This window comes from Meleagris gallopavo, chromosome 12, assembly GCF_000146605.3.
Source record: "Meleagris gallopavo isolate NT-WF06-2002-E0010 breed Aviagen turkey brand Nicholas breeding stock chromosome 12, Turkey_5.1, whole genome shotgun sequence".
Classification (NCBI taxonomy): domain Eukaryota; kingdom Metazoa; phylum Chordata; class Aves; order Galliformes; family Phasianidae; genus Meleagris; species Meleagris gallopavo.
Window position 1 is genome coordinate 12,107,593 of NC_015022.2, and position 15,458 is coordinate 12,123,050.

Sequence of the window (15,458 nt, forward strand, 5' to 3'; positions counted from 1 at the left end):
TGGCTCACTTTTGTAATTAGTTCCTGTGAACAAAATAAAAGCATGGCTCTTTTTCATAGTATAGGCCTCTGATGAAAGCGGAGGGCAGCGGGGCACGGCATCCAGGATAGTGCTGAGCCCCTGTGCTGTGATGTGGGGCTGATGGCGTGGGGTGTGGGAGCTCACAGTGCTGCCCTAGGCCTGCTTGTAGAGTCACAGAATGTCCCGAGATGGGGGGGGATCCATATGGATCATCAAGGCCAACTCCTGGCTCCACAAAGAATCACCTAAAAATCAGACCATATTCTTGTGCTGCCCACCATCATTTTGCCTTGGCTTCTTTACTGAGACCTTTGCCAGCTCTTTGTGAGCCTTGTTTGTGTGTGGCATGCAGGCCAGCAAGGCCCTTTCCTCTTCTTCAGTGCCATCCGTTTGTTCCAGTATCGTCAGTGGGCCCACCAGAACCTGATGAGAACCTGCAAGGCCATGAGCAGGGTGCTGCACTTGGCTCCAGGCATTCCAGGTATGCCTACAGAATGGGAGAAGAACCCACTCAGAGCAACCCTGTGGAAAGGGACCTGGGGGTCCTGGTGGATGAAAAGCTGGACATGAGCCCACAGTGTGTGCCTGCAGCCTGAAAGGCTGATAGTATCCTGGGTTACATCAACAGAGAGGTAGCTAGAGAGAGGGGATTGTCTCCCTCTGTTCTGCCCTTGTGAGGCCCCATCTGGAGTACTGCATCCAAGTCTGGGCCCTCCAGAACAAAAAGGATGCGGAGCTGTTTGGAGCAGGTCCAGAGAAGGGCCGCAACAATGCTCAGAGGGCAGACGCACCTCTCCTATGAAGAAAGGCTGAGGGAGTTGGGTTTGTTCAGCTTGGAGAAAACTGGGAAGACCTCACTGTGGCCTCCCAGTACTTGAAGAGTGTTTATAAGCAAGAGGGCGACTGACTTTTTACATGGTCTGGTAGTGATAGGACAAGGGGAAATAGCTTTAAACTAAAAGGGGAAATTTAGGTTAGATATTAGAAAAAAACTCCATACAGGTGGTGGTGCGGCCCTGGCACAGGCTGTCAGAGAAGCTGTGGATTCCCCATCCTTGAAGGTGCTCAAGGCCGGGCTGGATGGTGATCTGGGCAGCCTAGTCTGGTGGGGGACACCAGCCATGGCAGGGGGTTGGAGCTGAGTGATCTCTAAGGTCCCTTCCAACCCAAGCTGTTCTATGATTCTATGATCAGACCATTCTTTCCACTTTATGGTGCTATTCTGGTGGCAAGGGCCCAACAACAGATCACTGCCTCCATCTGTTAACTGGACCATCTTCCAGCCAGGAAAAACATCAGGTTTCAACCAGAGTCGAAGAAGACAGGAGTAAAAATCAGGCCTAAAACCTGTGTGTTTGCCAGCATGATATGTGAGGAGCAGGAGAGGAAAAGATAAGGAAAAAAAAAAAAAGGAAAAAAAAAGGAGGTGGGAGGGCTGATAGGTCTCTTCACCGTGTCTAGCTGTAATTCTCACACCTGAGGGGGGGAGTCAAAAGTAGCTATTCACATCCCCTTGGGATATGACACCCTCATTTTCCATGCTGGGTAAAGACAAAAACCCTTTACAACATGTTTCTGGAATTTGTCAGCGGCTGCCAGCAGCAGCATGTTAATTAAATGTCGGCAAAGATGGAAGCAAGAGGCTCTGCTCTAATTGGACACTTTGCTTGGTGGAGCTGAAAAACATTGTGACAGAGGAGGAGGTGCCGAAACACTGTGTTCCCCCGCCATGTCGAAGGGACGGGGACAGCAAGGCATAGGAAATGCACTGTTCTGAACCGAGGTTGTCTTTGCTTAGCCTGAGACAACCTCACTGGTGAAAAAAAGGAGTAGCAAAAAAGGAAGAGGCCTAAAATTCTCCACAGGAATCATCATCAGCACAGCAGCAGCGTAGGATGCAGGGAGACAGCTTTGTAGTCTAAGAGGATGTTCAGCTAAATTGCTGATTTAACGGGGCATTCCTGGTTCCTTGGCTATGCCACCTGTGGGATGAGCTTGGGGTGTCTCTCAATATAGCAGTTCAGCATCCCTAAGTAATAGACGTGAGCTATGAATCTCCCCATCTCATGCCACGCACTGATGTTGTTGTCTGTAACTCAGAAGGCTTTGGCCGGGATAGTTTTGCTCCTGCCCTGGACTGTCCAGCTGAATCACTCTTTCCACTTTGAACCTTGTGCAGGGACAAGAAAATGAGGAGCTTTCAGTTTCTGGACAGGTCAGCCCACACATATTGGGGAGGCGGTGTCCCACTATGGGGAGGCTGCCAGACCTGGCTCCAGAGCCTCTGGACTGCCTTCCCAACGGCTTGAAAACAATCTCAGGATTTAGTAACCAAAAACCGAGCAGCCTTCATTGCTTTAGCAAGGCTGTTAGCCCCCATCTCATTCATCTCTGAGCACCAGAACATAGTCCTGCCCCATGTGCTGATGTGGAGGGGAGCCCCAGCCCCATTCCTTGTCCTCTGGGCTCTGCCTCCTCCTCGTGGGAAGACACCTGAATTGCCCAGACTCTTGGGCAGTGAAGCGTTTTATTGCCCGTGCTCTCGCGGGGCTCAGTCTGGTCTCAGTACCTAAATCACTCTCTGGGGCCGGCCTTGCAGTTTTAATTCCCTAATGAACAATGCCGGGGTCGGGCCAGCGCGTTTGAAGTGTGGTCACGGCCCCAGCGGTGGACAGAGGGTTTCTCAACGGGGAGCGGAGGATTGGCCTGCTTTGGCAGGCAGGCAGAGGAGGTGTGAGAAAGGAGCTGTTGATACCCATGGGGATTAGGTGGTACAAATTGGCTGGGAAGCACCGGAGGCATTGACCAGAGCTGTCCTGGGGCAGGTTCCCATGGGGGGGCTGCCTGAAACAACCCTCCTTCAAGGAGGCTGGAAGGGCCAGCCTGGCTGCTAATCCCCTGGGAGCTATGGAGCACGAAGCAGAAAAGAGGTAAAAAAAAAAGAGAGAGAGAAAATCTCGTGTAAAGATGGTGGTTTCCCCAAGGGGATGATAGAGAGAGAGGGAAGGGGGCGGGAAGGGGGGGAACAGCACCATTTAATCCTGCTTTTAATAGGCAGGTGGTGGGCTTAGATCACACTCCCGCTCCTGCAAGCTGCTGCAGAGATTTTGGAGAACGGCCGTGCGGACTGGCAGGGACCTCCACATCCTTGCAAAGGATCCCCATCTGTGGCAAGAGGACACGTGCTTATATCTGTGCTTGTGTGCGTGTGCCTGTGTAGGTGTGGGTATACGATGTAACCCCAGGTTGGAGCTGCTGTGGGCTCACCGCATGCCCCAGGTGCGTGCAGAGCCCCTTGTCCCCGTGCCCACGCTGCAGCTGTGTGGGTGCAATCTCACATGCACATGCACCCAGCACACTTTCTGAGCACACGCACACACTCCCCGGCACAATGAGCACCCTGTGCCAAGTGATGTTGGCACATCTGCGGGTGCGTGCTGGCATTGCACGTGCGTGTGCCCTTCAGCACACCCGCAGGGACACGTGCCAGCTGTCCGGCCGCATCGTGGCCGTGCCCATCCGTGTACCTTTGTGCTGGTGTGAGTGCGTGCGTGTCGGACCTGGTGCGTCCACGCCTGTGTGAAAGACTCTCCAGCCCCTTCTTCAGGAGTGCTGTAAATTGTAATCAGATTAAGGCAGCCAATCACTTAGGGCCCTTGAAAAGGGCATACGTTCCCTAATCAGTACCTAGCATTGAGTCTCACAAAGGGTCTAAGTAACTCGGCAGGGGTCGGGCCCTCTGGAGCGCAGGGGAGGGGGCTTGCCTTTCTTTTCTCTCTGTCCCTTGTAATTATGTCAATTTGCTAGCCAAATTGTTTGCTTGAGTGGACAGTGGGGGCTTGCCCCCCTTCCCGCCTCCCCCCCACCCCGGCCCCATTCATGTGCTAATGTGGGAAGGAGCATGGCCTCCTGACTTCAGGAGGTGGCCGTGGCCTCTCGAGGAGCAGCACGCGGTGCCCGCACCCAGCCCCGTGTCCACAGGCTGCTGCCTCCCCATGCCTCAGCGAGAACTTCTGGCCTCCACATGCTGATGGACATGAAGACATAGTGGTGCTGCTTCTTGAGCTTCTCATCTCATTGCAGGGCTCTACCATGCCAAGGGATTCACCCCTCTGACTCTGGAGAGGGAACAAAACCTCAAGACCAGCATGGACAGAGAGGTGGTGAATGATGGCAGGGAGAGATGGTATCACCATTGATGGGCAAGGAGAGATGCTGCCTACATCTCTCATTACCTTGTGAGCAGGCATAGGGCAAGCACACCCTGAGCTGCCTGCTGGCACTGCCAGTTGACCTGAGCCTATGGGGACATGGAGGAAAGGGTGACAGTGAGAGGAACCTATGCTGCAGGCATCCATGAGCTGTGGAGATGCTGCTGTGACAGACATACACAAGGCTCTCAGTCACCCCACTGCCACCCAAGGCCACCTTTCCCCACCCTGCCTTGGGACAGCAGGGAGCAAAGTACATGTGTGTCACAGGGAGTCCCCTCTGCATGTCCCTGGATGCCTTCTCATGCAGCCCAGAAGACCGGGGCCCTCTCCTGCTGGCTCCTGCTTGTGTCACCTCCCTCACCTGCACCACGTCCCCTCCTCACCCCGTGGCAGGGCCGGGAGCTGTGCCAAGCTGCACAGAAGCTCCTCCGACACACCTCCCCACCCACTCCCAGCATTTGCATATATTCTGCCCGCAAATCCTTGTCAAGGGGAGCCTCTTTATTGCCTGTATAGATCACAGGGTGTTTGTTAAGGGGCTTCTTTGTATTGCCTCAGACAGCTGGGGTCATCAAAAGTCCTGCGGTGGGAAGGAGAGACAGGAGGAGGGGGGAAGCCCTGACAATACGGACTGAAGGATTAAAGGAGCATATAAAGTTCCTATTGAGTGAGACAAGAGGCTGTTCACTCCCAAGATTGACAGCAACCAGGAGGCGATTCCCAACACAATGTCCAATTAATTCTCTACCCTCTTCACTGCCGTCTCCTCCCTCCCTCCTCTCCAGGGCTTGTGTATGAGCAGGGAAGGGCTGAAGCTAAGATCCTCAAGAAGGTAATTAATTATTCCTGACCAAGAGGAGCTTGCTGGGGCGTGAGCCTGTCCCTAGGCTCACTGGGTACCCTGTGTCCTAGCCAACAGATTCCGTTAGCTCAGGTCACTTCAGGGGAGTTTTCCTTTCTGTCACAGGCAAAGCTGTCCCTCTGATGGTCTGCAAAATAACCATGGTTAATGCTGAGCCAAACGGGAAGATTTTGGCTAAATCCAGGCTTAGTTCTGGGCTGGCAGTCCTTGCAGCAGGGCAAGGTAGTGAGACAACTAGAGAGCAGAGCAGGGCATGTGGGTAAGATGCTCAGGCACACATAGCATTTAGGGAGAGGCAGAACAGCATGTGTTTGTATTTTGAATTTTAAAATTCTGCATTTTTGATCAAAGATTGTAAGTTCTGTGGTTTGGGCCAAAGTGTATTCAATTCCCAGCCAAAAGCACCACCTTCACACTGCCCCTCTTCACTCCCACCAGACTCCTGTCTGGGCTTTCAGGAATCAGCATAGCAGTGTTTGGATCCAATGAGTGCTGAGAAGAGGAGAAGTGAGAGTACAGCCTAGCAGAGCCGGGGGGGCACAGGCTGCATTGTCCCCGGGGTGTAGTAGGAAGGATTTGTGAGTGTGCTCCTACCTCTCCCACTAACAGCACCTCTGGGATTAACCCCTACATATGGGAGAGCAAAGTCTGGGCCACCGTATGAAATTCTTGTAAGCTATTGAATATAAGTTGCTTGATTCGTCTGGTCTATTTTTTTCCCTTTGAAAATTCATCAGCCTGGAGGGAGGGAACAACCAGGAAGGCATCTTCCTCAGAGCCGGCCACCTTCTTTTGTTACTTTGCACTGCTGAGCCGCCGAGGCACATCCTTCCACACCAACAAGCATCTCCAAAACCAGGCTGGGAGGAGCAGGACTGCGAGGACCCAGCTCTCACCACAGGGCACACTTTGGCCAACCCGTCACTTCTGGCCACAGAGGACTGGAGTTGCCCACCCCACGCACCCAGTGTGCAGGAGATGCCCTGGGGCTCCCCGTGGCTCCACGCCTCCGCCTGCTCCCTCACCGCACACGCTCCCAGTGAAGTTGTTTGAAAGTCTTCCGGCAGTTTTAGCGGGCAGGAATAACAGATTAGCCATGATCTGATCAGCCCAGTATCTAAGCTGTATTCTCCCCGCTGACAAGTATTTGAAAGAGGGGAGGGGCCACTTTCAGCCCAACGATGAATCTTTCACCGACAAGAAAAGGCCCTTTTTTCTCCTGCGAGCAACAGGCTGCTCTGTGCCCTGTTGCTAAGTGAGACCCAGGGCTGTTTCTTGCATGCTTGCATGGAGCCCTTGGGTTAGCGGGATCAGGAGATTCACACCAGACATCTTGTTTTGGGGGGGAGTTCTCTTTTCCCCCACCTTTGACTGGCAGATAACAGCTCGCAGGCGAGGCCCAGGGATGCCCTCGCTGCACTGCTGGTTCTGGGGAAGGGAAGATGCAGGAGGCTCTGCAGAGTGGTGTTGGGGCTGGTAACAGCCCTAAATGTCTGGGGTGTGCTGGAACACACGTGAGTTTCACCGGCATGGCTGAAGGAGGTCATCACAGCCCCTGTATGTCATTGGATCAAGGTGCATAGGGACCTTTGGGAAGTGGCCTTAAAGGATGCTCCAGTGGTGGCCAAGCAAAAGCCACCATCAAGGGCCACCAAGAGTAATTTGTCTTCATGCTTTGATGCCTCTGGTTATAGTTTGAGAAGGGAACACAAGGCAGAGGAGAAGGGGACAATCTTCAGCCCTGAGCTAGCTTTGTGGTCCCTGCAGCCCCATGCTGCTCCAGAGCACCCTCACCCCCTTCCAGCCCCAGCCAACCCTGTGAGAAAGAAGAGAAATCACTAAAACAAAGGTCTCCCAGGCAATTTCTGGAGCTGCCAGCATGAGGTGCCCTCGCCTCAGCCATAGTGCTCACATCCCTCCTCTCCTGCAAGGCAGTGATGCAGGCAGGGCTGCCCGCTGCCAGGATAGGGGCTGGCACCATCCCAGTGCCCCGGTCGGGGGGATGGGGGAAGCAGGGGACTCTCCTTCACTGAACCAGATGCCAGAAGGGCTGTGAGAGTTATTGCCGCTTTGAGCAGCACCGAAAGGAAAGAAACCCCCCAGCCTTTGGGTTTGAAACACAAAAGGCCGGATCTGTGCCTGAGACACAGCTCCCTTCCGGAGCTCAAGCAGCACAAAGCAGCTGAAAAAAAAATGGCTTTTCTGGCAAGATGAACTCTCCTCCAGCATGGGATGATGGCAGATCTCTGCCTTGCTGTGCAGCCAGAACAGGCTGCCCTTTCCTTCCCGGTGCAGTCTGCAATCACCTCACCCAATACTTCATGGACAGAAGGACATGCATCTGACTGGCCCCAACCTTCCCATCTTGATGGCAGTGACCAGGTATCTAGGACCTATATGTGCTGTGGGTGGCAGGCCCCCAGCACCTCATGGAGTACTCCTGACTTCATTATTTTTGCCTCGGTCATTCCTCCTGGCCTTACTCCCAGGCCTTGGCTTTGCTGGGACCATTGCTTGAAAGGGACTTAGTGGTGAGAGCTTTGCATTTCTGCTGGAACTCTTAAAGCACCAGGACCCATTTATTCTTCTGCTCTGCACTGAAATGGCCCCAGAAAGCTCCGCTGGCAGGCCTGGGAGGGACCCAGCTGTCCACTTTCCATGCCAAACCCATGGGGTGCACAGGGGCTTTTCCCCAGCACCGCATCTTCTGGAAGGAAGAAGGCAAATTTGCCTTCATGGAACAGTCAGCAAAACCTGACCTGAGAATTCATGTCCCGGTGCTGAAATAAACCATTGTGCAGCAAAGAATAGTACACAATATAAGCACTCAGGAAAGAAGCAAATAATTTTATCCTGATTTCTAGTGTCTTCCTGACTTGTGCGCACCCTCCCATCCTCACACATGTCAGCAGAACAAGCACACAGCAGAGATATTTATATGAAAATCCTGCTATCTCCACAGCTATCTATAGCAGCTCTATCTGCGCCCATGGTTCCATCCCGTGCTTTGGTTCCCTTGGAGTAGCTCAAGCACCCGGACTGCCCCCATGCACCTCACCTTCACCATCATCAAAAAGGACCAAACCAAAAGCCATCGTGCCATGAAGCAGCGGTTTGGTGGAGCAGGAGGATATGGAGGACAAATGATGGGGACCGATGGGTGCCGGTCATCGTTATTTGGGGTGCCACTGGGAGGGGATCACCCCACTGCCCCCACCCTACAGAAAAGGGCCCCCGTTCAAGAAGACAGGGAGGCAAATCAGTATGCAGAAGTGGTCTCCGCTCGCCAATAAATTAGCATAAACCACTCTAGGAGGTAAATAGACATACAAGGCGCCAGTGTGTGCAGCGTGGGCTGCGGCTTTGTCTCAGCGCCACTATTGTCACGGCCCCTGCTGCAGGCTGACCGAGTGGGGCTGTGTGGTGGTTTCTTACACTTTTGACTGCTGGATAAAAGGGGGGAACATAAAGAGAGGGGAGAACTTTTTTCTTTTTTTTTTTTTTATAAGTCCAGACGAAGTTACAGACGTCTGTTAAACGTCAATTACAGCTGAATAAAGACGTCTGCTTAAGGCTTAGTTATGGCTCCTTTCAGCCACTGAGATTTTTCCAGGGCTGGCCCGGGATGCCTTCGGCAACCTAATTTGGAGATTGTAACTCTATAAACAGGCTCTGGCATTAATCAGGGCTGGTGGAAATGCAAATGACGGTGTGCAGGGGGCTTGGAGATGGGTTGGGGTCCTGTGTCTTGGAGCCTGGGCAAAGAGTAAAAAGAGGAAAGCAAAGGCAAGGAAGAAAGGGGCCGTGTGGAGATGCGGGGACCCGTAAATAGTTAGCTTGGTGGGTTTTTACCACTTTCCTGCTGGTGCTCGGAAATCTGGACCCATCAGGTCTTTCCATACCCTCCCAGTGCTTCCACCTGCACCAGCCTAGAGCCAGCTGGCCCTGGGATCTTTCCACACCAAGGCCAAAACATGAACAAAGCGGGCATTTAAAGCTTTCATATCCCAGAGGACCATCGGGTGCTTGGAAGAGACCAACCTGTATGAGAAAGGGTGTCCAAGCAATGGGGAATTCAATGCTGCTAAGAGACACTGCTACAAAAGGGCAGATTGCATATTCCCATCTTTTATTGCAAAGCCTGTTGATGTTGTCTCCATTTTGTTGTAGGAAAAAGGACTCGAGCTGAGCAGGAAATAAAGTTCTAGGGCACGTTGTACGCACCATTACAAGCCATCCTGATGACCACAAAGACCAAAGCACCTTTCCATGGGGAGAATCTAGGGACCATCTTCCCTCTCAGATACCTTCATGGCAGGTGGATAAGGATGGAGAGCAGTGTCATTGCCTTATGTCGTTGCCACCCTATGGGGAACACCCTTCTCCACCTTGGGATACCTAGTGAGAGAGAACAGCTTAGGGGGAGGACATGGATGAATTTTGTTGGAGAAGGTTAAAACAGAAAAACACATCCCAGGTCCTTCCTCTGTGGCTGCTCAAGAGAGTCCGTGTCTTTCCCAAGCCAGCAGAACGAAGCCAGGAATATTTCCCCTTGCTGACGTTCACACACCCATACGTCCACCTCATGGGTTGAAAACATCACAAACAACATCTGAAGGATCATGTCCAGCCTGGGCAGAGAGGGTGGGATTGAAGCTGGATGAGATTCTTTTGGCTGTGCTTTCTACACAGCTGTGCTGTTTCCTTGCTGAAGTCTCCTAAGAAACCCATGGCTTGTCCCAGGGCAGTATGAATGAGGGAGGTGATATGTTAGGGTTGTGGGGAAGCCTTTGCAGGAGACCTGTGTTAATGAGTGTATTTAATGGGATTTTATTTTTGATGCTGTTCAAGGGAAGACTAAGAGGAGGATGGGAGGTGAGACCTGGTGCAGGCACAGAGGTCATGAGCTCTCCATTGCACCAGGTTGATGATATCTTTCTCCCTTCACCTGGAAAAAAAAAGACAGGTCACTTTTTTTTTTTTTTTTTTCCCAGGGAAAGAAAGGTCAAACCTTGCAGTGAGGAGGTACCACTGAGCCCAGAAAACAAGAGACAACGGAAGATGGATTGGATTTAGGGTGATCGGAGGGTCAAAATTGGAGATGCGGTGTGGGATGTAGAGCAAACCCCAATGGACAACACCCAGGGCTCCCAAAACGCAGGAGGACGGTGGACCAGCGACAGCTGGAAGATTTAATTGCTCCTCTCCGCAGACCTGCTCGGCTCCCTCCCTCTCAGATCTGCATTTCAATATGAGAGCAGCAGTAAGTGGGATGCCGCTGGAAGGGGTTAGAATGATTAATCATTTAAAAAGCAAGATCTTAATTACAGGGTGCAATTTTTGCTATTTAAGGAGTCCATTAGTTTCCAGAAAGGAGGGAAAAAAAAAATATATAGATATTGCAGGTTATTCTCCTTTTGAAGCAAATTGGGGGGGAGGGCCGAGGGGGCCGCAGCACCCATGCTGTCATGGCTGCCCCTGAGGGGCCGAGGGCTTTACAGCATGAGGATGGTGAGGGGGAGGCGGTGGCACCGGTTTCCCCATGGATATTTTTGCAGGGTGCCAAGTGTGAGCATCCACCGTGGCGCTGCAGCGGGCAGGCAGCTCTGCACAGCCTCCTCCCCAGGAGCAGGGGGAGGAAGCGGCCACCGTCAGCCCCGCTGACCCCTAGGCCCAAATAGCTCCCAAAGGGCGCATCGGGGTGTAATTGCTGTGATAACAGCGCGTCCGCTGGGAGCCGGGCCGAGACCTCTTGCCCGTGGATGGGAAGTGGCCGGGGGCTGCCGAGCACAGCACGCTCACCACCAACATCGCGGGGATGCAGGGAGTGGGATCGGCTCCGTCTCCCCCCGCGCCGCAGCCGGCAGGGAGGTGACGGGGGTTAATCGCCCACCGCCTCCCCTCTGACCCCTCTGTGGGTTTTTCTCTTGTATGGTCATTTAGCCGTCCCCCGACACAAAAGGGAGCGATTAAACACAGCTCAGGCCCTTCATGCTTTAGTGGATTAATTTGCTGATCCCCCACGGATTAAAGGTCTCGACAGGATCAGCGGGAGCAGCGGTGCAGACCCCGACGGGAGGAGGACAGCGATAGTGCCGGGCAGGCCTCAGCCCCGAGCAGCCCGCGGGGACCTCGCCCCTCCTCGCGGTGTCACCGAGCCGTGTCAGGGTTCAAGGCATCGGAAGCTCGGCTAAATACCGCCTTCCCCAAATCCTCCCTCTGCATTTCGTGCCCCTTGGATTCAACGCTTGGATGGAAAGCCATATCCAGTGCTGCTGGGGGCAAGGCGTGGACTGCACATCCCTATTCCTGCTGCAAATCCAGAGCAGCGCTCAGCCCCAAAGCCTCCAGCCAAGGTGCAGAGGGGTGACCGGGAGCAGCGGTTCTGGGGACAGGGAATGGGGTGGGGACACAGAGCCGGCGGGGGCTGCTCGCCCTCCCCAGGCCTGCGGGAAGCGGGGATTGCATCTGCCTTTAATTACTCCCTCTCTGCATATCAGATGCTCGTGCACCTTCTGCACATGAATGCTGATTAATTGCAGGGTTAGGCTCTGAGGCAGGCCGGACCACATTATTTCTGATGTTTGCTCTTTTCACGAGGAGAATAAATGCCATGAATCCACAGTAATCAGTGGCTTTTAGCTTGTCACTCTTATGACACTCTTTACTTAGACCAGGAAATGGCAAATGTGGTGGAAATAAGAACTTTATTATCTATTTTTTTTTCGTATCCCAAAAGGGAGGTGCGCGCTGGGGAGGAGGGGTGGCAGAAGAAGGTGGTGGGGGCATCTCGCCGAGCAGGAGACGGAGAAATAGTCTCCATTTTCCCTGCAAACGAAGAGTTGCGCTTCACCTCGTTCAGTAACGGAGAGAAGAAAAGCAGTGGCCGTCCCTTTGTGGCAGCTCCTGGGGAGGAGGCCCGGCAGGCGGGAAAAGGCTGCACCATCCCAACCCACTTCTGTCATGGCTGTGAGCGGTGTCGCAGCACAGGGCACGAGAAGAGAAGGCTGGGGATGTCCCTGGGCTCAGCTGGGATTCTCAGGGCTGCTTTGAGGTGCCGGTGGCTGTGCCCTTGGGTAGGAACGGTAGGCAGCAGGGCGTCACCCGTCTGTGACCTCCATCATGGCCTTGCCGTGAGGGACAGCCCAAAGTGTGGAGTGTGTGCAGACCTCACGTGCAGCATCCCCTGTCCCTCGAGGGTCATCCCGTCCCCTCACGGCACAAGGAGGCCCTGCGATGTAGTGCAACCCAAGGCCCCCATTGCCCGTCCCTTGTCGCGGCCTTCCTCGTCGACAAAGCCCGCCCGGCCCCATCGGCTCAGGTGGGAGCGCCTTTCACCGCCTCCCTCAATGCCCTGCTAGCGATCTCATTGCCGCCGCTTAGCTCAGTGCGAGGGCAGCCCTCTGCTTTTCAGCGCCGAACATCTGGCGTGCAGCGAGCGGGCGGCCGCCGGCCCCCTCCCTGTGCCCCCGCAATTAGGCGGCCCCAAGCCCCGGCCCCGGCCCTGCTCAGGTGAGCGCCCGGCCGAGGAGGGGTAATTAAGGTTAATCAGAGGGCCGGGGGTCAGGGCGGTGGTGGGGAGACCCCGCCAAGTCTAATGGCGGCCGTAATTAGGCAGCTGTTGAGAAGCGGTTAATGAAGACGGCGACCGTTAATAAAGCTCTTCCTGAGCAGCCTTCTGGCCCGGGTAATTGAGGGATTTGCAAGTGCCATCTCCCCCTTAACCCCGTAATGAGGAGACCCGCGTTAACCCTTCCGGGCACGGAGCCGACGGCGGGGCCACAGTGTGCCCGCGGGGACGCAGCATCGCCCGGCCTTCAGCCTCTCCCACGCCAGGCGCTCGGCACCGGGTCCCGGGAGCCCTTTGAGCCTCGCTCAAGCGCTGGCAGGGACTTTGCTCGCAGATGCTTGGGTTCCCACGCCCGCCTCGGCATTATGCACGTCCCCCCCCGGCCCCACCACCCACCAGCGCCGGGATGTCATCATCAGCCCCGGCCCTGGGAACCCACATTGTTAGCTTAGTAAATAGAGAAATCCCCACTCAAGCATTGCAAATGAGGGCAGAGGGGGAGCCGGAGAACCGCTGCGGCCGCTGCGGCCACGAGGTCTCTTCCCTCGCTCGCTCCCTTTGAGTTGTCAGATGAATTCAGCGCTTAACAAAGAGCGAGGAAGGAGCGGAGCTGCCGCTGCAGCTGGGCAGGGCAGGGGGATGCAGGACGGCGATGCCGCTGGGCCGTGCAGCACCGAGTCCCTTGCTCCGTGCACCGTACTTGGGCATCACGATGTGCTGTGACGGGGGGGACATCTCTGGGTATGGAGCGGCCAAGCTGGGGAAACGTCTCATGCCCACTCAGCATCTCTGCTGCTGCTTGTGGCTGCAGAGCCCAGGAAAACCTGCTGACATGTGGGGCACGAGGACCCAGATCCTAGCCCCTGGAGGCTTCTGAAATCTTCACAGAGATGCAGTGATGTGGGTGACTTTCTCTGACAGACATCTTAACTCTGAGCCTGAGGAGGTCACCGTGCCATTTGGGAGCTTTGCAAGCTTTCTCCCCTCTCGCTGCCTGCCTGACGCTGTCCCAAAAGCCCGTGTTCTGCAGTGTGCTGAGGTGTGCTGGCCCTGCTCTGCTTTGGGATGGAGGGATGAAGCACCCACATCGTGGGCACCTGGCTCTGCTACAGCAGAAATCTGCTCCTCTGGCACAAGACCAAAGAAGGGGGGTGTTGCGTGTCCTGCCCCTGCACATCTGCATGTGTGGAGATAAGGAGCTGGGAGGAGAGCTGCCCTGCATCCCACAGTGCCTGAGGTTGTCACTTCCAGCTATTTTAGGGGATCTTTTTCTTTTGTCTTGAGCAGATCAAATTCCCTTTAAATTGTAGAATAAAAAAAAATAAATAAGAAAAGGCTCAGAGGTGACTGAATGCAGTCCGATAGCAGCCTAGTGGTGCTGGCATTGGGTGTTACCACTCACCGATAAATGTATTCTCACCCCAATATTTGCCAGAAAACCTGCTTGGCAGATCCCACATGGAACACAACACTTAGATTTTCATGAGAACGTTTTATTTGTTTGTTTGTTTATTTGTTTGGTTTTGGCTCCCTGTTCCATAAAACACTTTCACTTGGTCACATGCAAAATACATTCATCCCATTTCCTTAAAACAAACAAAATAACCTCTCTTCTCCATCTGGCCTCTTTCTGAGCTCCTTTCTAGCCTGGTCTGCTTCTCTACTCCTCGCAATATGGAACATGACAGGGTATTTTCAATGCTATTTTTGTCCGTTGTGTCATAGCTTATATTTAAAATAGCATTTAAATCTGCCAAGTAGTGCAGTGTTTTAAACTGCTGTCAGACTGAATTTCTCCTCCTACATACTGCATATTTCAGATATGGCTTCAAGACAGCTGAGGGGAGCTTGGAAGGAGGAGGGAAGTGGGGGTGGTTGGGGACCCAATTGTCTGCAGGTGTGAGGACAGCCAGAGGGAGGGCAGAGCAAACAGAGGTGCTGAGCACAGGGGCAGAGAGGGGCACAGAGCCGTGGTTAGTGCCCAGTGAGGACCCGTTCCTTATTTCCCCTCCTTATATCTGCTGAGGTCTATAAATGCATACATGGGGAAAGGCATGCAGCTTGTGGGGAACCCCGTGGATGGGCGCAGGCATCACTACCGGCAGCCCCCCACTGGAGATGGGGGGTGCTCTCCGTATGGGGGGAGGAATCTGAGCATCCTTTCAGCATGCAAAAGCTGCTGGTCTGTGCCGTTTCTCTCAGAGGGGCCTCTGGGATGGCTGGATGTGGTGGACGGCAGCCCTGGCCCTCGTGAGGCAGCTTGAGAGGAGCTAAATCTTGGTTTCATCCCTCGCAAAACGTCTTCAGCACCATTTAAATCACACTTATTCGTGGAATCTGCACAATGCCCAATATTTGCAATAAACACCTGCCTGGTGCCCTGGGTTGAACCTGAAGCTGCTCCAGAAATGGGTTTTCTTTCCTATATTGGCTTCTGCTTCAAATGTATAAACTTCAGGCCAACATTCTGGGTGCCGGAACGATCCTGCATGGTGATACCTAGTACAGCACAGGGGGCCCATGGAGATGGAGCATCTCTGCTCCAAGCCTTATCCCATAGCAGAAAATCCCAGGATCTCATCTTCCACATCTCGTCTTTGGGTGTGTGGACCAGGAGCCTCGCGCTCAGCCAGTGCAGGGATCTTCTCACTACATCACCTTCCCCAGCACTGGGGAAGCTGTGAGATGGTGGTTTGGGGGCCTCCAGCTCTCACACAGGGTTTGAGGTTTTTCCCTGTGGATGCCCCATAGTCGTGCTATTTCTCTCTCCAGCACGATGCCCAAAGTCCTG

At 54.0% G+C, this 15,458-nt stretch overlaps 1 long non-coding RNA gene across 2 annotated transcripts; it reads left to right on the forward strand.

Moving 5' to 3' along the window:
• The first annotated feature begins 1,152 nt into the window (after positions 1 to 1,152).
• LOC109369639 lies at positions 1,153 to 14,709 on the forward strand. 2 transcript variants are annotated; one of them, XR_004161061.1, is made up of 4 exons: positions 1,153 to 8,413; positions 9,268 to 9,415; positions 10,092 to 10,360; positions 11,131 to 14,709. It is a non-coding gene; the product is annotated as an uncharacterized LOC109369639 (long non-coding RNA). The 2 variants fall into 2 exon arrangements; XR_002118954.2 differs by having other exon boundaries at positions 1,153 to 9,415.
• Positions 14,710 to 15,458: the final 749 nt, after the last annotated feature.